At 37.6% G+C, this 25,792-nt stretch overlaps 1 protein-coding gene and 1 long non-coding RNA gene across 2 annotated transcripts in view; one reads left to right on the forward strand and one right to left on the reverse strand.

Annotated features, from left to right (window-relative positions):
- Window positions 1-590: 590 nt before the first annotated feature.
- LOC108705915 (WD repeat-containing protein 91-like) overlaps window positions 591-25,792 on the reverse strand; it is a 123,594-nt gene continuing 98,392 nt past the window's right edge. The window contains exons 4-8 of the transcript XR_005966027.1: window positions 7,883-8,276; window positions 3,406-3,605; window positions 2,492-2,621; window positions 1,917-2,050; window positions 591-1,264 (exon numbers count right to left, since the gene is read on the reverse strand). The gene's annotated coding sequence lies outside the window, so the exon portion shown is untranslated. The remainder of the gene's footprint in view (window positions 1,265-1,916; window positions 2,051-2,491; window positions 2,622-3,405; window positions 3,606-7,882; window positions 8,277-25,792) is intronic.
- The window catches only part of LOC121401060, a 1,758-nt gene continuing 1,389 nt past the window's right edge, over window positions 25,424-25,792 (forward strand). The window contains exon 1 of the long non-coding RNA XR_005966089.1: window positions 25,424-25,483. This is a non-coding gene — a long non-coding RNA (uncharacterized LOC121401060). The remainder of the gene's footprint in view (window positions 25,484-25,792) is intronic.

Raw genomic sequence — 25,792 nt, forward strand, 5'->3', positions numbered from 1 at the left:
GATCCCATAAAACTATGGCAGCATAGGTATTCCCTGTACTAAGCACAATTCAGCAGGAACAGCCCCTGGAGTTAAGGGACCCCTTAGGGGTTAGTGGCTTGATATAGTGATTGCAGTGTTAGACTTGCATAAAGCTCCCTTGTAATCACATATTTCCTACTATAGAGTGACAGCCCCTATATGCTTTTTCTTTTAACCCTTTCCAAGCCAGCCATAGACCTGGTGAATAGTAGATTGTACAATCTATGGCACAGAAAGTTGTTCAGAAGCAGCTCAGAGGGGTCCAACTCTGACATCACAATCCAGTTCCCCCTCCCACATTGTTTGGAGAGAAAATATTCCCACAAGGCACAAGCCGTGAATGAGCAACTTCAGGAGGGACCCGGGGGCAACAGCTGGGGGTCGGCTCTGGTCCTTGGAGACAATGTTTTACCAGCTGGGGGTGTAAGTTATTTACAAAGCAAGAAATCTCCCACCGGGGAGGTATAATCAGTTAAAGCACCTCGCTATAAAGTCATTGGGAAACTACAGGTTAATCCCATTATTTACAATAGGGAGAGAAAACACTGCCCCCTGCTGGGAGCCTCATATACAAGTATGTAAAGTTTATTGTAGAAAGAATAATATTCCCTAGACAGAGGTACAAAATCTTCATTATAAAACATCCATGTACAAACATGAGCGTCACAAATCTCACACGGAGATTAGACGGTTAAAAGATTCAGGGGGGTCTCATACACCCCAAAGAAATCTCCGATACTTCCAGTATCCAGAAGTATTAATAGCTGCCTGAATATACTGTATATACACACTGAGTCCAACCCTAATGAGGAGGATTTGGGTTCACAGGATAAAGGGGAAGTATAAATAATAGCTTAATAAATGCTAACAAAGGCTCCCCCCCCTTTATTTAGAGGCACCCTCTGCATATTGAGGCACAACGTGGTGTGTACAGTAAACCCCATGCATTTAATATTACACATATTACAGTCTGCCCCATGGGATCCACTTCTTTAAAGGGCCAGTGCTGCTTTACATTAACCATAAGTATGTTATAGAAAGTCCTCTTCTTAGCAACCTTTTAACTGGTCTTCTGCTTCTTATCAGAGTCCCAACGGGGGTCACCGACCCCAGCAGCTTTGTGAGGCTAAATGGTCATTGTCCCTATTCACCTTCCAGCCACTCATTAAAACCGATGGGCGGTTGTTAAGGGTAAGCAATACCCTAGCAACCAGATAGCTGCTGCAACGTCAAACTGTAGTCACTGCACAAAAATAATCAAAAAACCCCTAAATTAAAATATAGGAAGACCAATTGCAATTTGCGTCAGAGTAGTACTCTTTACATCATGTAAAACTGATAAGGGGGCTATTCTAAGCACGTTTGTAATTTACATTCATTATTTATTTAATCCAGGATATTAAGGGATACATGTACTGTGAATATGAATGAATTTTGTTACAACAGCGCCACCTGCTGGTCATTTTCCCCACCAGTCTGACCAGCAAGTAGTCAAGGAAACTGACCAGCAGGTGGCGCTGTTGGAACAAAATTCATTCATATTAACAGCACACGTATCCCTTAATATCTTGGAATAAAAACAAAATAAATAATGAATGTAAATTTGAAACGTGCTTAGAATAGCCCCCTAATCAGTTTTACAATCACTTATTTTAAAGGTTTACTTATCCTTTAAACACATTATCAAGCTAAAATCTAGAGCTCTCTTCTGCCCCCTGCTGAAGGCTGGGTTACTGCATAGTTGGGATGAAGGAATTGGGGCACAAAGAAAATCTCATATTTACATGTTCAAAAATATTCTCCCTTCCACAGAAATGCATAGACGTCATTAGCAAATAGAAATAGCGGCATTCACATCAGTATTTCTTTATGCCAAAAAAAAAAAAAATGCTGACCTTTTCCAGTAGGCGGGGTGTAGGAAAGAGAAGCCGGAGTCGGTGCTGGATGCAGAGTTCAGTGTCGGTGTCAGTATGGGAGTGATTGCTGCAGGACGAGGAATGCTCTGGGGAGGTGCTCGATGCTCCACAGTCTGCGGGATACACAGACAAACACTAAATCATTTGCAACTTAACACAATTAGAAGTCCTGTTGGCTGATAGTGGGGGACTGGCTCTTAAGGTCCCATAGACGCAAAGATTTTTCTTGCCGAACAACCGATTTGGCGAAGTCCGACCAATCCTTCGAAATTATCTTGCGCTCAGTGGGATTCGAACGATCGTACATCTTACGATTTTTCGTCCGATATCTGTCAGAAAATTGATCGGCCAGGTAAAAAATCTTGATGGGTCCCAGTACAATGTATCTATGTCTGCAGGGCCAAGCAGGCAGCTCCCCTCAGTTTTCGCCCGAAACGGTATTTTTAGTTGATGGACACATCGTACATTTAAACAATCGTTTCGAAATATTAGTGGTCTCACGATAACGATTGGATCTTTTAAAAATCTTTACATCTATGGGCAGCTTTACTTACATAGACTTGAGATACCGCTCTTCAGCTCCGCCACCTGCTTGCTTTGATGCCTTCGCGAGGCAAAGGGTCGGATCTTTTTGGGACGTATCCTCATTGCTTTCAGGTTGGGCCCTCCTCGGGCATCGACCACCTGTGAATACAGTGAGAATCAGGGGCTGCTCCATAATATTATGTTCTGGGCACACAATAAGCTATACCCTCATACTGTACTGTCTAAGGGAATCAATATGGCACCTCCTCCTCCCATATGTATAAATACAAATATACAGAGAAGGAATGTTCTGGGCACACAATAAGCTATACCCTCATACTGTACTGTCTAAGGGAATCAATATGGCACCTCCTCCCATATGTATAAATACAAATATACAGAGAAGGAATGTTCTTTCCTGTATAAACTCTTTGGACTCTTTCAAAAACTTGCAGAATTTATCACAAGCACCAGCGCCACCTAGAGGCTGTTTCCGTCCTGATGTTAAGTCTACAGGTCAGATGATATAGTTGTTTTGGATGTTATTGCCTAATCCAAAGGCTCTCCCCAAGGCAGCCAATGGGGGTACAGCTGTCAGGGGCCCTGTGGAAAAGGGGGGAAAGAGGGCCCTGTAAACTTAGTAGTATGGGGCCCTATGATTACCAATTCTTATCCTGCCAGTCCTTTAATAAATATAGTTCAGTAGTCAGCCCCATCACAGATTCCTAAACTATTGGGACCTGACAGGGGGCAGGACTTCCCAGTACCCCAATAGTCTGACCCTGGCTCAGCCAATCAACTGCCAGACTGTGACCCAATACAACGACTGACAGCAAAGAATAAAACGTTTTCAGAAGCTGCAAAGCCTCCTATTCCCTAAAATTGCCTCAATTCAAACAGTTTCAGGCTTTAAAATGCACTTTTCAAACAACATAAAACTTACTCTTGAACTGCGAGTTGATCAGTAACTTTAGCCATGACGGAAACAGCGGGGGAACGAGGCTTCCAACTGCCCATTGAGTTTGGCGTCACTGCGATCCATGGAGTTTAATAGCAAATCTGACTCAGACTACTTGATCCTTGGCAACTGGGTCAGGAGCGTCATCAAGGTTATACATTGGCAGGGAGCAATTTTCTTTCATTCTGCAAAAAAAAATAATAAAGTTTTGGTTAACTTCCCCTTTAAACGTCATATAGCTAATAAAGGAAAGAGGAGAGTAGCAGGGTTCTGTTTGCCCTTGCAGAAGGTAAGAGACAGCGACCAATGATGCAGATGATTGGATTCCAGATATGAGGAGTACCGGGATCATTAAAACAAACCCCCCTCCTCTGAAAACTGCCGTTTCCATGGAAGAGCAACACAACTACTTATCGGAAGGAAAGTGCCTCTTATCTGGGCCGATATCAAGTGTTTGTGTTTGAGGGGGGAGGACAAACACTGCAATTAACACGTTTCCCCCCATACAGGGCTGATGGTTTGGGCTTTATACAGAGACTTTATTTACTTCATTACAGTGTCCGACCCTCCGAAGGTTGGAAACTTTACCCAGACAGAAACCCCTGGGCTACTAAATTATTGGGGGCCTTATTATTATTATACAAGAGGAGAATGGTGCTCCAATTAAAAAAAACAAAAAAACGACCCACTGATAAACAAACCCCTGATCCACCTCAACTCTGCCCACCCTGCTGAAACTTTTAACAGCCAATCCCACTTCTCGGGCCCCTGCCTTTAGTATCCTGTAAACTCCCCTTGATGGTGGTCCTGCCCACGAGCCCACCAATCAGGTCAGGGAATTTGGAATTTTTCACCTAAAACAGCTTCGGGGTATTGTGGGAGCCTGATGAAGGACTCTAGAAAGAGTAGATGGCAGCTGGAATAACTAAGATCCCTGGCAAGTGCCATATGTTAACCGACCAATCAGGACTGTGAGGGCCCTGGACCTAAGTATATGGTTACGGGTGAGGGAATGGAATGAAGTGTCCCCTCCTTTCTCACTTTATTAAATCAATTACAAGGTCCCGGCTAGGACCCCCCGGCTGAATTCGGTTAAGTCAAATAAATGGAGATATAATAAGTATTTCCTTATGCGCTGACATTCGGTCTGTGCAACTGTCAGCTGCTCTCAGTGTCACCTGGAAATCAGAGCGCGTCACAAAGAGCGGTGAGACTACAGATAAGTGACAGATAGCGGGAGCAGCGAGACTTGATGAAACGGCGCTGAGTTGGCAGCAGCATGGGGTGATCATTGCGTTTACGCTAATTAATGGCGTCCCTCGAGACGAATGTACGAATGTCGAAGAACTTGCAGAGTTTCTCAGGAATGTTAAAGGGGTGGTTCACTTTTGAGTTAACTTTTAGTATGTTATAGAATGGCCAGTTCTAAGAAACATTTTAATTGGTCTTCATTTTTTATATTTTTCTAATTATTTGTCTTTTTCTTCTGACTCTTTCAAATTGGGGTCACTGACCCCATCTAAAAAACAAATGCTCTGTAAAGCTACACATTTATTGTTATTGCTACTCTTTTACTCTCCTATTCATATTCTAGTCTCTTTTTTGGTTGCTAGGGTAATTTGGCCCCTAGCAACAAGATGGCTGAAATTGCAAACTAGAGAGCTGGTGAATAAAAAGCTAAATAACTCAAAAACCACAAATAATAAAAAAAGACAACTAAGGGGTTTAGCAGCTCTACAGTTTGCAATTTCAGCAATCTGGTTGCTAGGGTCCACATTACCCTAGCAACCATGCATTGAGTTGCATTAACTTTTAGTATGATGTAGAGAGTGAGAGTTTTATTTTTTATTATTTGTGGTTTTTGAGTTATTTAGCTTTTTTATTCAGCAGCTCTCCAGTTTGCAATTTCCAGCCATCTGGTTGCTATGGTCCACATTACCCTAGCAACCATGCACTGATTTGAATAAGACTGAAATATGAATAGTTGAGGCCTGAATAGAAAGATGAGGAATAAAAAGTAGCAATAACAATACATTTGTAGCCTTACTGTGCATTTGTTTTTAGACGGGGTCAGTGACCCCCCCCCATTTGAAAGAAAAAGGCAAACAATTCTTATAAAACTATAAGAGATAAATAATGAGGATCAATTGAAACGTTTCTTAGTATTGACCACTTATATTATCCTTAAAGTTAACTTACAGGGCAACCACCCATTTAAGATTAAAATCAGGACTTATGAAGGAAGTCGGAGCACAGGAAGGACTTTGCTCTTCTGGCCTGTGCCCTGTATAAACAGACCCCTCCCTGGTAAGCAGATGTCCATCATGTGAGGGGATTATATATTCACTGGAAATCGAATGATCCCCAATAGAAGGAAAGTATGAAGTATGTTCAGCTCCAGCCCTATTCATTGCACTCACACCCCTTTATCAGTATCAGTTTTTCTTGCTTTTAAAGGAGAAGGAAAGGCTAAAATTAAGTAAGCTTTATCAGAAAGGTCTATATAAATACACCAGTAAATCCTCAAAGTAATGCTGCTCTGAGTCCTCTGTCAAAAGAAACAGCACATTTCTTTCCTTCTATTGTGTACTCATGGGCTTCTGTATCAGACTTCCTGTTTTCAGCTTAAACCTCCAGCGCTAGGGCTTGAGCATGCTCAGTTTGCTCCTTCCTCCCTCCCTGCTGTAATCTGAGCCCAGGGGTATGAGTGAGCAGGGAGAGACTCAGGCAGGAAGTGATGTCACAGCAAGCTAATATGGCAGCCAGTGGCGTAACTAGATATTACTGGGCCCCACAGCAAATTATTTTTCAGGCCTACAAAATGTTTAGAGGTTGACTTGTTTCTCCAATATTTATTGAAATTGTATATGAATTAGGGCCTCATGGGGCCCCTATACCTCCTGGGCCCCCCTGCAGCCGCAGGGTCTGCTTCCTCTATAGTTACGCCCCTGATTGGCAGCTGCTGGAATAAATATCGTAATGTAGCTTGCACTATTGCAGCTAATCTATTGGCAATAAACTGCGTAGCTTTCTTTCTCCTTTAAAAAGGCACAAGTGATTTTGCGACTCCTGTATCTGTTATTTTTAATTCGGAATTCTCAGCAGGGGGCCCTAAAGACGACATTAATCATCAAAATGAGGGATTGGAATAAAGCTAATTACACCACTATGAGCATTTATCCTATTACCCTGGCAGGGGGCAACACCAAAGCACTAATCAGCACCAAATGAGCTTTTTCTTTTTTTTTTATTAAAAAAAAAACCTTATTTTTCAGTAAATAGCTTTTTCTTTGTACATCCCGGATACAATGGGGCTTACGATCGGAAGGAAAAAAATTGGACTTTTGTGTCATAAATAGGGTATATATATATATATATGTCATAAATAGGGGATAAGTGAATCTTGAGATTGATGCTCATCTGCGGAGTTAACCCTTAAGTGGGAGGCGATCAGTTACACGGAGGGAGGGACAAGGGTTTTATCAATGGCAGTCTCAGATATTTATTGGACAAAAAGTGACAATAATTGCTGGTTCCGGTGCACTTTTGCACCCATTGCTATAACTAGTGATCAGAAATAAGTTCCACTGAATTAGATATAGGAATGGGACCTGTTATCCAGAATGCTCGGGACCTGGGATTTTCCTGATAACGGACCTTTCTGTAGTTTGGATCTTCATACCTTAAGAACATTAAATTAAGACAATTGGCCTCCAATAAGGATTAATTATCTTAGTTGGGATCAAGTACAACCTATTGTTTTATTATTACACAGAAAAAGGAAATCCAATAAAACCACAAAATGTAAATGCTTTTTTTCTACTAGAAAATCATTAAACATGAAATAAACCCAATAGGCTGGTTTTGCTTCCAATAAGGATTAATTATATCTTAGTTGGGATCAAGTACAAGCGACTGTTTTATTATAACACAGAAAAAGGAAATCCAATAAAACTATTAAAAAAACATTAAATGCGTTTTTTTCCCACCTAGTGAAATCAGAAATCCCAGTTTGAATATTTCGGCTTGGATGAAGGTTTTACGGACAGAAACAAGAGAACAAAATGGTTAAAAATGCACCAAAAATCAACAAAATTGCACTATCATCCCCAAAATAATATACAAAAGGTATTGCGCAGCGAATACGCTATTCACAATGGCGATAAAATATCTTTCTATGCAAAAAATAAAAACAGACGATGCGATAAATAAAAAAAAAAGAAAAACAAATAGTGTAAGTGCGCATACGTGTACAACCGGCAGAATTGCGTGTTATGTGCGTGTGCAGGTGTGTAAATAAATAAGTGTGTATTAATTATTAATTCATTATGAGTAACAAGTGGGTGTAGCTGTATAAAACTGGACAGCTTCAGGACAAAAATGAAAATAATTCAAAAAGTGCTGAAAATATAAATGAAAAGATCACTGTGTACAGCAAAGAGTTAATTTAAAGGGCAATTACCTATAACGCAGTTCCAAGAGGTCCCGCTCCAAACTGAGAACGAAGAGTGTTGGGATGTTTTATACCAATGTCACTTGTTCTTCTCTGGCTGAGACCCCGAAAAAGAATCTTCTCCTGCACCCGAAAATCCCTTCTGTGTCCTCCAATATCTTCTCTTGTCCCCAATATTCCCATCTGCAACTTTACAGCCACCTCCCCCTCACCTGCTCCACGTGCAGCTCCTGCTCCTCGGCGATGGGCGGGGCTTACTGATATCAACCAACCAGGCCATAGTGAGGCTTGGAACACAATGTGGGAATTCCAGCGTTGCTAGGCAGCAGTGTATAGAACAGTTGCCCTGGAATCTTCAGCTGGCTGGTAGTCCAGAGAGGAGGAGGAACAGATAGGGAAGGCTCTGGGGAAAGGCAGAGAGAGACAGGGAATGAGAGGGATGTTTTCTTATGGTATATTAGTTTATAGTCTGGCCACTTTTTATTTTATAGGGACTTTCACCCCCTGTTGGAGAATGTCAATGATTTATTATACATTTCTTTTATTTATAAATGTCCTGCCAAAGACTGAGCATTCTGGGAGTTGTAGTTCATAAACAACTTAAAGTCCAATGTCCTTGTGACCCTCCCCCCAGGCTTCCCTCAATGCCTGCACCACTGTAGTACTAACTCCAACACTACTCACATCTTCTCTCATTTCCAGAGACTATTATCCACTGTTACTATAGGCACCATCTCTCCCTACTATACCTGCTATCCCACAGTCACACTCCCTTCCCAGAGACTATTATCCCACTGTTACTATAGGCACCATCTCTCCCTACTATACCTGCTATCCCACAGTCACACTCCCTTCCCAGAGACTATTATCCCATTGTTACTATAGGCACCATCTCTCCCTACTATACCTGCTATCCCACAGTCACAATCCCTTCCCAGAGACTATTATCCACTGTTACTATAGGCACCATCTCTCCCTACTATACCTGCTATCCCACAGTCACACTCCCTTCCCAGAGACTATTATCCCATTGTTACTATAGGCACCATCTCTCCCTACTATACCTGCTATCCCACAGTCACACTCCCTTCCCAGACTATTATCCACTGTTCCTATATGCACTATCAAAAGGTGAGGGGATTAAGCCAATCAGGCCTCAGTATAGTCGAGAGGTAAGCATCCGGGTCTGAGGGTCCCTAAGTGTGAGTTCGGACGGAGGGGTCTTGAATTCCAGAGTAAGGGAACCAAATTGGGCTTGCCTGAGTTTTAAATACCTATAAAATTGAATGGTCTGGGCTTCTACTTTGGCCTTCAGTTGTATATACGAAGGGAAGTTCTTCTCCACCAGTAGGTCATCCGAAAACTTGATCCACAACTGTGACCAATAGTGAAAGTCCTGGAGACTCACAAAGTGGTGCAAGTGGGAGTTCTTCCATAACGGCAGATATGGTGACAGAATTGGAGGGATATGACCTGACGTTTTGTGAGCCGCAGTCCATGCTCTGTATGGAGTTGTAACGGTAGAGGGGCAGGACGTATAATCCGCTAGCTTCCTATAAGGCAGGTTCCTGAGGGCTTCCCATGATCCCACTCGTAGGGCTAGAAGGACTGACCCCGCATCAGATTCATCTACATGGAACCAGCTGAGCATGTGGTGGATTTGACTTGCTGAAAAACAATACAAATGTGGGAGTCCGAGTCCACCCTCTAGAATTGGGGCCGTAATTACGTTCCACGATAACCTGGGCACTTTATTGGCCCATAGGAATGGAATCAGAATGGAGTTTATTCTACGAATATAATTCTACGTTATGGGAACCCACAGGGGAGAGTTATGTTGCTTGTGGAGAAATTTGAGCAAAAAATATCATGTTCAAAGGGACTAAGGTAAAACTTAGTCCCTTTGTAAAATGTATAATGAAGCAATAGAATTCTTAATGAATCAGATAAAATTGAGCGTAGGACTGGCCAGATATGGGATGACTGTGACGTAGTTGGCCAGCTTAAATATATTGCAATATATGGACAAACAATCCCTGTTTTGTTTAAAGGGTAAGGCATTTTTCAGTAGCGGTATGGACAAAATGTCTCCGTCTTAAATATATTGATAATGGGTTGAGTGCAGAGGACTCTTGTATTTGTCTATATGTATTTTGTGGTCACAGCCTCATTGCACCCCCTCCTAATGGTTTTAAAAATTAGTGGTGAGCACAACTTTCCCTTGTTTGTTATAGGCTCAATGTTGTCTTCAATAAAGAGTCTTGACAGTCGGCCAGAAAAAGCAAAAGGTTGTCAGCGTAAAGCACCAGTTTATCCTCCAGAGTGCCCATTTTTAGCCCTTTTATGTCTGGATTCTGCCTAATGAGTAGGGCTAGTGACTCGATGGCAATGGCAAATAAAAGCGGCGACAGGGGACACCCTTTCCTGGTGCCCCATGCCAATAGAAAGGGATCAGAGAGTGCCCCATGAATTTTAATCCAAGCTGTTGGCCTTTGATATAGAAGCTGGATCCAGCCTATGAAATGGGGCCAAATCCAAAGCACCTGAGAGTTTCCCACAGGTACATCCATTCTACTGAATCAAACGCTTTGGCGGCGTCTAAAGATACTATTATCCTGGAGCCTATGTTGTAATGTTGGGTTTGTAGATGTGTATACACCCGTCTGAGGTTAGTCAAGGTGGATTTTTCAGGCATTACCCGTTTGATTGGAGTGAATGATGGAGGAGATCACCTTAACCAATCGCATTGCTCTGATTTTGACAAATATTTTGGTGTCTGTGTTGATCAGGGAGATTGGCCTATATGCATCGCATTGTTCAGGGTCCTTCCCTTCCTTTGTATCAGAATTATGATTGCAGCATGGAATGAGAGAGAGGAAGAGTGCCTTCTTCAATTGAGTTTAGGAATATTTTGTTGAGGGAAGAAGAAGGGGTTTGCCTTACATGACATACCACGCCACTGGAAATCCATCTTCTCCAGGGGTTTTACCCGTCGAAAGTGAGGCCAGGGCATCTGCTACCTCTAATTTAGTGATTGGACTATCCAAATACAGAGCCTCCTCAGGCATCAGGTGGGGGAATTCTATAGAGCCCAGGAATTCGGATAGTTGTTCATCAGAGTAATGAGCTGGCAAAACACTGTAAATTGTCCTGTGACTTAGAGACCAAGGTCCCCCTGGAGTTCCTGACTCTCAGGATCAGGGTCTGCAAGTCCCGTAGGTTAGTAGGTCTGGCCAGCAGTTTCCCTGCCTTGTGCCCTTGATCAAACACCTTCTGGTTTAGAGGAGTCTCTTTTTTGTTAGTTTAGTTTGCGCAAGTTCAAGGTTGCTTTGGGCCTGACTCAGACACAGTTTGTTGCCCACACCACCTCTGCTTTGCTTAAAGTTTAGGCAGTCTCAACTTCCTTAATCAAGACACCCCTGGCAACAGCTTTGGATGAGTCCCTTAACAGAGCAGGAGAGGCCGTGCCTTGATTGATGGACCAATATGCAACATATTCCTCCTGGGCTTGGTCCCTAATTTGGGGATGAGTAAGCCATAACGGGTTAAGTCTCCAGTTTGCCCGTGCTATCTTGGGGCCTAGTGCCAGAATCACTGATAACGGGGAGTGGTCCGAAAATGCCCTAGGGAGTTATTCCACCGACTCGACCATCTGTGCAAAATCAGCGGAGGCGAGAGCCATATCTATACGTGACAGTGAGCCATAACTGGGGGAATAGCAGGAGTATTGCTGTTCTGTCGGGTGTTTCCATCTCCACAATTCCAAAAGACCTAAGGATTCAGTCCACGTTTTGAGGTTTAGACAGTGGTGCTTAGCCTGGCTCAACCTGTCTAACTGGGGATCCACGTTATTAAAGTCTCCCAGCATGCAAATGGGCACCGCAGGTAGACCAGCGATGATTTTATAAATTTGTTCCAGAACCGCCAATGAGAAGGGGGGAGGACAATATACATTAACAAGCACTAGTGGTTGGTTATTGATTTTGCAACGTAGTACTATGTATTGGCCATAAAAGTCCATGCGGACATCTAAAAAATCAAACAGCACCCCTTTCCGAATCAGTATGGACACTCCTCTCGCATGGGTTGAAAAAGGAGAGGGATAGGCGTGCGCTACCCAGAAACGTTTGAGGGCTAGCAATTTCTGGCCGGTCAGATGAGTCTCCTGAAGAATCAAAAGAATCAATACTGCGGGGCGATATTTCTAAACATAATCAAATAGTAAGGCTCTTTTGAATTTTTGAGCAGTTGAGTCCCCTAACATTCCACGAAACTACTGCTATACCAATCATTTTGTAGTGACATATACATTCTCAGCAGTGTACACCATTACAGAAAAGAAAAATTTAGCACAGAACAGAAAAAGAAACAATAAAAACATGCTTGTCCATATCGTCGCTCTGCTTATGTAGACTTTATAACCAGCCACTCTATTGAATGGTCTCGGGATTAAAGCAGGATTAAAGATAAGGTACAGAGCTGCCATCTTGGATCCGCCCCCCCTTTAAGTTAACTTTTAGTATGATATATTGATTTTCACTTTTTATTATTTGTGGTTTTAGAGTCATTTAGCTTTTTATTCAGCAGCTCTCCAATTTGCAGTTTCCACAATCTGCGTGCTAGGGTACAAATTACCCTAGCAACCACGCACTGATTTGATTAAGAGACTGGAATATGAATAGGAGAGGCCTGGATAGAAAGAGGAGTAATAAAAAGTAGCAATAACAATAAATTGTTTTTAGATGGGGAAAGCATCAGAAGAAGAAGGAAAATAAAAAAAACTTTAAAAAATAAATAATGAAGACCAATTGAAATGTTGCTTAGAATTGTTTGCTCTATAACTTACTAAATGTTAACCTGAAGGTGAACCACCACTTTAATATGAAGGCCCCACCTTACGGTAGAGTAACCCCACCCACACCCACATTTTTACCTACCTGACCCGCAACTGCCTGATCTGCAAACTGATCCGCGACACGCTGACCACCATAAAGCAGGAAGTGCTATTGCTGGAAACGGGAAGTGACGTCATCAGAAGTGGGCTAGGCAGAAAAAAAAACATTTTTAAAAGAATAAAACTTGACCTGCAAACTCTCACACCCCCCAACCTGCATCTGAAAGTCCTTCCTACAACCTACAGGTTCGCTGCTTATTTGGGGGGTACCCAACACCCTGCAGGGCTCTACCCTGGGGTACTCAGACTCTTAGGACTGCCCTGCCTGGGAGCACAGGGAAAATGGCACCAATCAGCTCTCCAACACTTGGATGCTCCATTGGGGTAACAGATTAGGAGACTGGTATATTGTTTTGTACCAATTTGAATATTTTTTCCCGGTGTCCCGCCAGCCCATTCCGACACTGCCCCTGGCCAGTTTTCAAATGGGGGTCACTGACCCCATCTAAAAACAAATGCTCAGTAAAGCTACAAATGATCTGTTATTGCTTTTTTTATTACTCTTTCTATTCAGCCCCTCCCCTATTCATATCCCAGTCTCTTATTCAAATAAGTCAATGGTTGCTAGGGTATTTTGGACCCTAGCAACCATATTTAGTAAACTGCAAACTGGAGAGCTGCTGAATAAAAAAGATGAATAACTCAAAAACCACAAATAAAAATGAAAACCAATTACAAATTATCGCAGAATATCACTCTCAACATCATACTAAAAGTTAACTCAAAGGTGAACAACCCCTTTTAGTTAACTTTTAGTATGATATTAGTTTTCATTTTTTATTATTTATGGTTTTTGAGTTTATTTAGCTTTTTATTCAACAGCTCTCCAGTTTGCAGTTTCCAAAATCTGGTTGCTACGGTCCATATTCCCCTAGCAACCACGCATTGACTTGAATAAAAGACTGGAGTATGAAAGGCAGAGGCCTGAATAGAAAGAGGAGTAATAAAAAGTTGCAATAACAATAAATTTGTAGCCTTACAGAGCATTTGTTTTTAGATGGGGTTCAGTGACCCCCATTTGAAATCTGGAAAGAGTTAGAAGAAGAAGGCAAATAATAAAAAAAACTATAAAAAAATAAATAACGAAGACCAAAAGTTGCTTAGAATCAGCCATTCTATGAAATACTAAAGTTAACTTAAAGGACTTAAAGGAGACGCACAATCACACTGCCAGTCAGGGAAAGCGTCATATAAATTTATGTGAGCGGACTAGCCTGATACTGGTTAAAGCGCTAGCGTGCAGAGAACATCAAGTCAATTGTAAAGGCAATGGGTACTAACGAAGGCAACTAAGTATGGAGAAGTGGTAAGTTGTCATTAAACCCAACAGACGCTGTCAGGCAGTAGTGGAATATATCTGTGCCAGAATAGACCGTCTTCTCTTCTGAATGGCTGATACCGTAGCCGATGGCTATATGCAGGGCCTGCCCAAATTCTAACAAACACGCCAGTCCAGGCTCGGTTCTATTCCCCTGAAGCGACCTATGGCTCTGCAGACCCAAAACACAAGTATACAGCGCAAATAGTAGACTTCCACATCACAGTGCAAGTGAATGAGAGCTCTATTCCCATAACCCGTCCTTAAGTCCAAGTTAACACTCTGGTCACGATTATGTCTGCTAAATACAAAACAATATCTACAATATGATTGGTTGAAGGCGCAATCATGGTCAATAATGATACATCTAAGAATTATATTCATTGCATTATATCTATAAGGATAATTTTCTCAATATTACCCACCCCTCGTACAGATATTATGTAAGTATCAGGGTAGTATACACTACAGCGCTAATAGTTCATCTATAACACCTTAGAGAATAGTATATTTTCATCTCTATCTCATACACTATTCATATTATGGGTGGATTCACCTCTATTACGTAAGGACTTTAACGCGATTATAATTCAACCATTGCTATATACACACTCTATAGATTAATTAATTTCATCATATAACCTTCTACAGAAATATATCCTCACAATCTATAATTCACATCTAATTATTATTATCATATAATTAGCTCACTCAAATATTGTATATCATCTATAACCCTAAGAATATAATTAATCTAATTTATCAACTCTCCAGAAATATTCTATCATCCATCTATATACTCAATATAATAATATATATATCCATATAGATACACACTAACCAGATATAATTTAATCTAATATACACTCTACAATATATTATATCATCTATCTATTTTACACTCTCCGAATTATAATTCTAATATTACCATACTATCTATACTCTGAGATAATAATTATTCTATTCACTCTACAATACTTATCTCATACTTCTAACTGATATATATTCATTTCATCTAAAATATACTCACAAATAAATATCTTTACACTACAGATAATCTGCATAATTTTAATACAACACTCTACAGATTTACGTACATTCACAGTTCTATAAGACCATCTAACGAAAATTTATTAGTCTCCTCATCTAATATACTACATAATCATCCATCATACCTCTAACATATATATCACAATGTCATCTAATTCTAAATCACAGTATATACCATTACCAAATATCTATACCTCCAGACTTTATAGATACACGTTACACTTCTCCTGTATATACAAATAAATATATCATTAATTATTACCTAATATCACATTTATATACAAATATTATTATTCACATCTAAAACTTATTAGTATAATTCATATATAATAACAATTCTACATATTATCTAATAATACACTCTACAATATATATATAATTCAATTATATAAAAATTTCACACTCTTACAAAAAATTCATACATTACTAATATACCAATCTCGATCAATATTTATTTACACAAATACAATTAATTAATTCATCTATATACCACTTCTACAGAGTAATATTATCATCATAATAAATTTATATACAACTCTACGAATTATATCCCATCTATATACACAAATAATAAAATTATATCACCATATAACCACTTCTCTTATATATTATTTATAGCACTTTTCAGTATTATTCACGATAATAACACTCTACGTATAAATATTACCACTATACACCTATACGAATATATCATTCATCTATATTGAACACTACGATATATATTCATCATTATTACCTTACAGATATTATTCATCACATCTATCTACACCTCTATTATATATATATCTTGATCTCATTACACTCACAGTATTATATTGATCCTCTTTACCCTCTAAGATAAAATATATTTTTCAACTATACACTCTACAGTTATTTAATAATAATTAATTATTTATCTTAACCTGCAGATATATATCTCCTTATATAATTATACCTGTTAACGATATTTCACCATTATTACACGTACGAAGAATATATTATCCATCTTATTAACTCTAGAGAATATATATTCTCATTCTTTAGTACACTCCAAAGATTTAAATTATCACATCTAATACACTCTTACAGGATATTATATTCATCTTTAACTCTATTAGATATATATTCATATCTATAACAATCTACAGATAATATCAATTCCGATATGTACTCTACGGATATTATTCATTCTGAGTACACTCCACAAATTTTATTCTCATCTTATACACTTTACAATAAATTTTCAATCCATCCTATATAACCACAGATACCATATCAAACATCTATAAATACTTACAGAAAATTAATATTTTCTTTCTATCGTGTACACTCTACAGACTATAATATTCTCATTATGTATATCATCTCAGTATATTTCACTCCACTTATAAACTCTACAGATATAATTAATCCATCCTAATACACTCTACATATATTTCATCATCCTGTAAAACCTATAGATTATATTCAATCTATATACAACTCTAAGTATATTTCATCAATCATAACACTCTACAGATATATTTCATCCATTCATATACACTCTAGAAATATATATCATTCATTATATACACTCTAAGGATATATATTTCATATATATTTACACTCATACATATATATTCAATCCATCCAATCATTAATACACTCTTACAATATAAATATATCCTCCCACCATCTATAACCACATCTACAGAATATATATCATATATATAACTACTAAGATTAAATTCATCCCTATATTTTCACTCTAAGATATATTTCATCATTATACACATACTTACAGAAATATTCATCAATCATTAAACACTCTATAAAATATTAACCATTATTATACACTCTACAGATATATATCTCTATTACACTCTTCAGATATATATTCATTATCAATAAATCTAACCAAATATATCATTCCTCTATAACACTGGTACAGATATTATTCTCTCTATACACATCATAGAAGTATATTCATTATTATGACACCCAAATTAATATTATAAAACCACTATAATACACTTAAAATTATCACCAATAGAATATACACTCTTAATATATATAATTTCATTCATCTATATCCACTCTACAGAAAATTCTTCATCAGAATTACACTCTACATATATATTCATTAGTCTTACACTCACAGATATATATTCATTCATATATATACACTCACATATATATTCATTCCTCATCTATTACACTCTATAAATATTCATTCATTATAACGACTCCTATAGATATATTATCATTCATCTATATACACTCTACGAATTATAATATTATTCATCGATTCACTCTACGAATAATTTCCTTCATCATGTACACCCAGGTAATACTTCATCTATACAACTCCAGTATATTATCCATCTATACACTTCTACATACATATTCAAATCTAGTTAAGATATATTCACTTCATTGTACAACTTACAGATATATTTATTCATAGATCTATGGATATACACTTACAATATAATTCAATATTCTATTCACTACTACAGATATATATCATCCATCTAATACCTTTAAAATTATATTCCATCTTACCTCAACAGTTATTCTCTATATCACTCATCATTATATTCTATCTAAATACATCTACATATATATCCTTTATACATTATAAATATTCTCTTTACACTCTACAATATATATTAATTATTAAATCTACTGATATAATTCATTATTATTACACTCTACAGATATTATCAATCTTATACACTCTACAATAAATTCATACTAACACTCTACTAATAACATTCATTTATACATCTCAATAATTCATCTTATACCTCTACAGATATTATTCTCCTCTATATACACCACTATAAATTATATTTCCATCTTATACACTCACCAATAATGCATCTATATACCTCTACTTATTTATCATCTAATATCTCAAGATTTTATTCACCATCATATATACCCTCCAATTATTTCATACATATATATCTCTACTTATATGTATTCATTATTAATACACTCACAATATATATCATCCAATCTATTACACTTAATTATATATATTCATCCATCTATATACACTCTACAGAATAATCATCATCTATTACACATCTACAACATAAATATCCATCTATAATTACACCACAGATATATATCACCTCTATATGGCACCTACAAAATTATTTTCATCTTCTATATACATGCTCAAGAATAATATCATCCACTTATACATTACAGATATATAATCATCACTTATGATTTACAATATATATTCATACAAAAGATAATTACTCTACAATTAAACATATCTATATAACTTCATAAATATCTAAATATTCATCCTATACACTCTCAGATAGAATAGATATTATTTATATATATATATATTTCTATAACACTTATCAGACTATAATCATCACTATTAATAACTCTATAAATATATATTCATCTCAATTACCTCTTCAGTTATATTCATTCAATTTAATATCCACTCTAAAAATATATTCATCCATCTTAAACTGCTATAATATAATTCAATTCATCTATGAACACTCTACAGAATTATTTCACTTCTATTAAACACTGTTACAAATATATATATCACCATTATACACACTCTATAGAGTATATTATATCTATAACTCATACAGTATAATTCCTCTAAACACTCTACTGATATATTACTATATACACTCTACAGACATATTCAATCTATATACACTCTCAGATAAATTATCATCACTATATAACTTACAATATATATTCATCGCAATCTATTATTAACTCACCCACTAAGATTTATCATCTTTTATACACTCACGACATATATCTTCATATATACACCTACAGGATATATTATTTCCCTCATTTTTTATGTTTTATATACACTCATATATATATGTTATTATTCAATCCTATACACTCTAACAAATATATATCATTATATACATTACTACATATTCATCCATTCCTATAACTCTTATAATAATTCATTCCCATCAAACCCACTTACAAGTATTTATTCTCTATCATCACTCTACGAATACACTATATCATTATTATATTACACTCTCAAATATATATTCAATTCTTTATATACTCAAATATTCATCATCTTAACATCTCTAATTTGTATTTTCATCTATATACACATCTGTGTGTTATCTATTAAATCCATCTATATTACACTCATAATAATCCATTCATATACACTCTACGAGATAAATTCAATTCACTAACTACTACACTCTAAATAGTATTGATTCATCCATTACATATAAATACACAGACATATTCATCTCTCTATAGTGCACCCTACAAAATAATATTATTCATCGTACTATTACACTTCAACAATATAACTTCTCATACAAGATACACTCTACAATTAATATTTCTTCCTCTAATACACTCTACAAATTCATACATCTATAATACCTCTACAGGATTATATATTATATTTACACTGCTTCTCATAATATATTCATCATATACACTTCACAGAAAATTATAGTATATATAATATTCATTATACATCTACAGATATATATTTCATCATCTATTTATGACACTTTACAGGAATATATATCATAATCTAAATATATATACTTACAATAATATTATTCATATATACAATCTAATATAATTATATGTCATTTATACACTCTACGGATTATATATATATTATATGATATTATCTATTACACTCTACAGATAAAATTATTATCCATCTATTACACTCTATAAATATAAATTCATACCACTATATACACTACAAAATTATTATCATCGTAGATACACTCTTCATATATACTATTCATTCATCTAATACATCTACAATATATATTCACATCTATTACACTCTATGTATATTCATTCATCTAATGAAGCACTCTTACACATAATATCATCATTCTTATATACATGACAAATATATTCATCCATTATATACACACTCTATTATATAATTCATATATTTCTATTAAACAACTCTACAATAAATTGATCCATACTATTACACTCTTAGCAGATATATATTTATTCTTCAAATTATACACTACAGAATATATATAATATTCTCATTATGACACTCTAATATATATCATCCATCTATATACCTACAGAATTATATTATCCACTATATACACTTACAAGATATATATATCACTCCATCTATTCAACTCTAGAATAATATCATTCACTATGTACACTCTGACGAAAATATTATTCATCCATCTATTACACTCTACAATATATAATTCATTCATCTTATACACTCTATTAAATATATATATTCATCTAGGTATCACTCTACCAGGAATATATATTCATTCCATCATTACACTCTACAGACCCTAATATACATTCACATCGTACACTCACACTATATATTGTAATTCATCTAACCTGTATACATAGTGTGTCATATTATTCATCCATCTTATACACTCAAAATACATATTTCAACATCACTTATATACACAATATATCATCATCTATATACACTCTACAGTTATATTCAACATCTAGATACACTCTACAATTTCATCCATCTAATAACATTATAATATACTCTCAATATGCACTTACAATATATTAATCATTTAATATACACTCTACAATATATAATTCATCCATCTATTACGACTTCAAAATATTATTCATTTCATCTATATCACCTAATAAATATTCTCATCTATATACACTCTACAGATATAAAATATTTTTCATCCATCCACTATTACACTCTCAATATTATTGTGTTTAATATATTCTCCAATCTGATACACCTTTATGTCAGAATATATTCATTATCTTATACAAACTAACAATTTATATTCAATCCATCTATATTACACTCTACAAATAAATATAAATCATCCATCAATATACCACTCACATGATAATATTCATCATATACACTCTACAATTTATAATTATCGATATTCATCTAACAAATAAATCATCTCTAATACTCAATTGGCTTCCACTCCAAAGGGGGCTCCTAGATTTTGGGAGCAAAAAAAATGATCAAGTCAAATTTTTCTTTAGTTGGTGCAAAAACTGGTCCTTCTTTCTTTTGTCTGATGTGTCTTGCACTTTCTAAGTGTCTGAGTCTGCTTCTTCTGCATCTATCCGAGCTTTGTGGCTCTTTCTGCTCTGTCTTGTTTGGGTGCCCATTCCGGCTAAATGCGTGGCCGTTTTTGGGTTTGTCTCCTGTATGGCTTGGTGCTTCAGGTGTGAGACCCCACTGTTTCAGAACTTGTTCTGCATGTTATGGTGTATTCATTATTACTGGTTATCGTCTTTGTTATCCACAGCTTCACTGGGTATAGCCATCGGTATGATATGCTGTTGTTTCTCAGTAACAGTTGTAGCTTGACAAGTCTGCAAAGCTTTGCGGTGGTTGTATTTATCTGGAAGTCTTTTTATTCCAGAAGCATTGCTGTAGCTTTTCTTAATGTGATAGTAATGGCTCTCATAATGGTGTCCCTGGGCCCTGGTGGGCATTCTTGGCTGGAGGTAGTCTGTGGATTCTATCTGGCAGTATCTGGTCTTGTGGCGTGTCCAGGAGTAATTCTCCCATCATGGTACAAACATATGTATTTAAGTTCCTGTATGGGAATTAATTCCGGAATACCCCTTAACCTGAGGTTATTGTGTCTGTTCCGGTCTTCTAAATCAGCCATTTTAGCAGTTAAATGATGCCTCTTCTTCTAATGCGCAGTTTGTGTCTATCAGTTCAGTATGTGATGTAACTATTTCTGCCCTTTTGTGTTCTAGGTGATCAGTGCGTACAGCCACCTGTTTAATATCTGTGCGCAGTGAGGAGATGGCTGATCGGAAGTCTCCCTGTATCTCCGTCCTCAACGTCGCCAACAGCTCTTTCATCGATGTAACTGTGAGCGGTGAGTATTCTGCTGTGTGTCGCCTGTACTGGACGCTTGATTGGATAGCGCACTCTGTGCGTTGGGCTGCTGCTTATGGAGTCGCCACAATCTTGTGACGAGTTGCGATCCTGGAAGTGAGCTCGTTTTGCATAAAACGTGGTCATTTTTACCGGGAAGCTTTCTTTCGTGCTTTCCCATAGTCCGCTCGGTGTCCTCTGGTTATGAAGCTGTTGGCTGTTGTTGTTACCAGTCTGAGCTGCTTATTTTACTCCCGTACATTCAGAGCTCCCCTATTACAGCTCCATCATGCTGGATGGGTTTGGGGAGAGTATTTTATGATGGATGAATACAGATGAGGGGAGAGTACTGTATGAGGGGAGAGTACTGTATGAGGGGAGAGTACTGTATGAGGGGGAGAGTACTGATGAGGGAAGTAGCTATGGAGAGTATGTATGAGGAGAGTACTGTATGAGGAAAGAGTACTGTATGAGGGGAGAGTACTGTATGAGGGGGAGAGTATGTATGAGGAAAGAGTACTGAATGAGGGAGAGTAGCTATGGGAGAGTACTGTACGAGGAGAGTACAGTACGAGGGGAGAGTACTGTATGAGAAAGAGTATGATGAGGGGAGAGTAGATGAGCGGGTACTGTATGAGGGAGAGTACTGTATAGAAGAATACTGAATGAGGGATAGTGATGAGGAAAGTACGTATGAGGGAGAGTACTGTAAGAGGAAGAGTCAGATGAGGGAGAGTAGATGAGGGAGAGTACTGTATGAGGGAGAGACTGTATGAGGAGATACTGTACTAGGGGAGAGTACAGATGAGGGGAGAGTACTGTGTATTAACAGTACTACCAGTTTTCCTGATTTTGATGGGGTGGTGCTGAATTTTACGCCCCAAAAGGGTGGAGAAACTGGAAAGTGGGTTGGGTTTGGGTCAGTTTGTGGGCATGATGGGGCAATTAGGGGGCATGGTCTAATTTCTCCTGCTTTCTAATCATGAAATGCTGTGGGTCGTACCAGTGCCCCCTGGTGCTGATTCCACAAACTGCAGGGCACTTAGCCTGGGCTCCATTTGGTGTCAATGAAAACTGGGTGAGATAGGAACAACATCTATCAATAATTCTGGATCGTTAACTATAAATGCACAAAGCATCAGGACCTGGAGGTGCATTAAAGGCACAATCTAATGGGATATATATATATATATATATATATATATATATATATATTATATATATATATATATATATATATATATATATATATATATTGAATAAATTTCCCAAATATAAGGATATTATAAGTTACTGAGGAGTTTCATGACCATATAAAAACACGAGCCGAAGCACAGTGCTTTTATACAGGTCATGGAACTCCGAGGTAACTTCTAATATCCTCATATTTTGTAACTGGGGTACTTTTTTTATTATAATACCCAAGTTTCAGTGAGTCATGTGACAGAAATGACATCAGAACTCACTGTTTATAAGGATAAAATTTACAAGATATTCATGGCTTTTGTATATTATATATTTATAAAGTATATCTCACAGGCAGACAAGTACAAGCTCCTGACTCAGCCCCTGTGGAAATGAACAAGATAACGAGACATTAAATATTTACCATCCCACTCACATCCATTATGGAACAACATGACTTTACAAGGTACATTACCTGCGCCACGAGCATCACCCAACAGAGACCGCCGGCTAATGTTTGTGTGGGTAACACATGAGGGGCACATGGGTGTATCTGCTAATCTCATGGGTGCAGGGGCCCTAAAGACTTGCAATTCTTTGCTCTTTATGGTGCAGAACACAGCTCCCTACCTGGGCTCCCCAGCACCTTGACCACTTGGAAATCTCAAGGTTGGGGTGATGCCAACGTTCTGTGCCAAGCCATGCCCACATGAGTACAGTATTGCCAAACACAGGGAACATTGTATTCATTTCGGGCTCTATTCTACAGCACCCCATACCCACTATTTGTCCTACTATCTGTAGGGTGTTTTTATATTGTTCCAAATATTTCTCAGCACTCTGATCTTGGCTCCCCCTCCACCAATAATAGCAAAGTACAACTCAGAGCAAATCCACACGGAGAGCTTACTCTGTGCTTATTGTGTAATCATACAATGTTCTGGGACGGACCCTTCATCAGAGACACCCTAATAATGAGATTATTTACCTGCATTGGGTGAAACAACTTCTTGGTTTGTTTGGTTTTCTGCGGTATGGTAAATAGATTGTAAGCTCAGAGGGGCAGGGACTGGCGCAAATAAAGTATGGAAGAGGTTTATACAGGATGAGTTGGTACCGGTATAGGATTCATTATCCAGAAAGCTCAGAATTTCGGAAAGGCCGTCTCCATAGACTCCATTTTATCCAAATAATTCAAATTTTTAAAAATAATTGCCTTTTTCTCAGTAAAAATAAGCATTAAATTGTACTTGATCTCAATAAGATATAATTAACTCTTATTGGAAGCAAATCCAGCCTATTGGTTTATTTAATGTTTACATGATTTTCTAGTAGACTTAAGGTAGGAAGATCCAATTACAGAAAGATCCATTATCCGGAAAATGCCAGGTCTAAGCTCTCGGAAGGAAAGAAAAGGGGGATTATTTTGCAGAGGCAGAAAGCAAGGACAGACAAATAATAAAGAAGTGATTTTCCCTCTTGACGCCCTTAATCTAATGCAGCATAAAGAGGAATCACAATAAAACACATTAAAAACTTGACGCCCACGACACTTAACCCAAATTTTCCCCTAATTGGCCTTCATGATGGTTTTCCACAGGAATCTACGATATAAGAAATCATCCGCTATTAAGCCTTCACTGAACCTCAGAAAAGCTCCCTCCCACGTTATTTTTGGGCCAAAACCCACCGCCTTGGTATCGTGACACTATAGAGAAAAGTGATTGTAGAAGAGGATGGGGTTAGAATAAAGGGCACACAAGAAATAAGTATATTTGTAGGGACCCCGATACACACGGAGCACAAACCTCCTGGGTCATTGGGAGTGGGAGAAAGGGTGCAGCTGTGGGTGACTCTTCAGCCCTCTCCACTCTATAGGAGACAATGCAGAACATTCTATTGATTGATGAAGGGATGAGCTGGAACATTTCCAGATAAACAAGGAGAAATTTCACAGCCCGACAGAACAACAAATGGACTCGGCTGACAGCGGGGGGACATGATATGATTTATTAGGCTTTTATTTACTCATCAGACTCTTGATGTTTTGAGTTTTTCTGCAATAAATTCAAGGCAACAAGTGGGTGTGAGACACAGTAACAGTTTTATTCCTTTAAAAGTTTTTAAAAATGTTTTTTTCCTGCCTAGCCCACTTCTGATGACATCACTTCTGGTTTCCAGCAACAGCACTTCCTGCTTTATGGTGGTCAGCGAGTCGCGGATCAGTTTGCAGATCAGGCAGTTGCGGGTCAGGTAGGTAAAAATGTGGGTGTGGGTGGGGGTACTCTACCGTAAGGTGGGGCCTTCATATTAAAGTGGTGGTTCAACTTCAAGTTAACGTTTAGTATGTTATAGAACGAACAATTCTAAGTAACTTTTCAATTGGTCTTCATTATTTCTTTTTTAAAGTTTTTTTTATTTGCCTTCTTCTTCTGATGCTTTCCAGATATCAAATGGGGGGTCACTGACCCCATCTAAAAACAAATGCTCAGTAAGTTTACAAATTTATTGTTATTGCTACTTTTTATTACTCCTCTTTCTATCCAGGCCTCTCCTCTTCAT

The sequence above is a fragment of the Xenopus laevis genome, chromosome 3L (genome assembly GCF_017654675.1).
Source record: "Xenopus laevis strain J_2021 chromosome 3L, Xenopus_laevis_v10.1, whole genome shotgun sequence".
NCBI lineage: Eukaryota > Metazoa > Chordata > Amphibia > Anura > Pipidae > Xenopus > Xenopus laevis.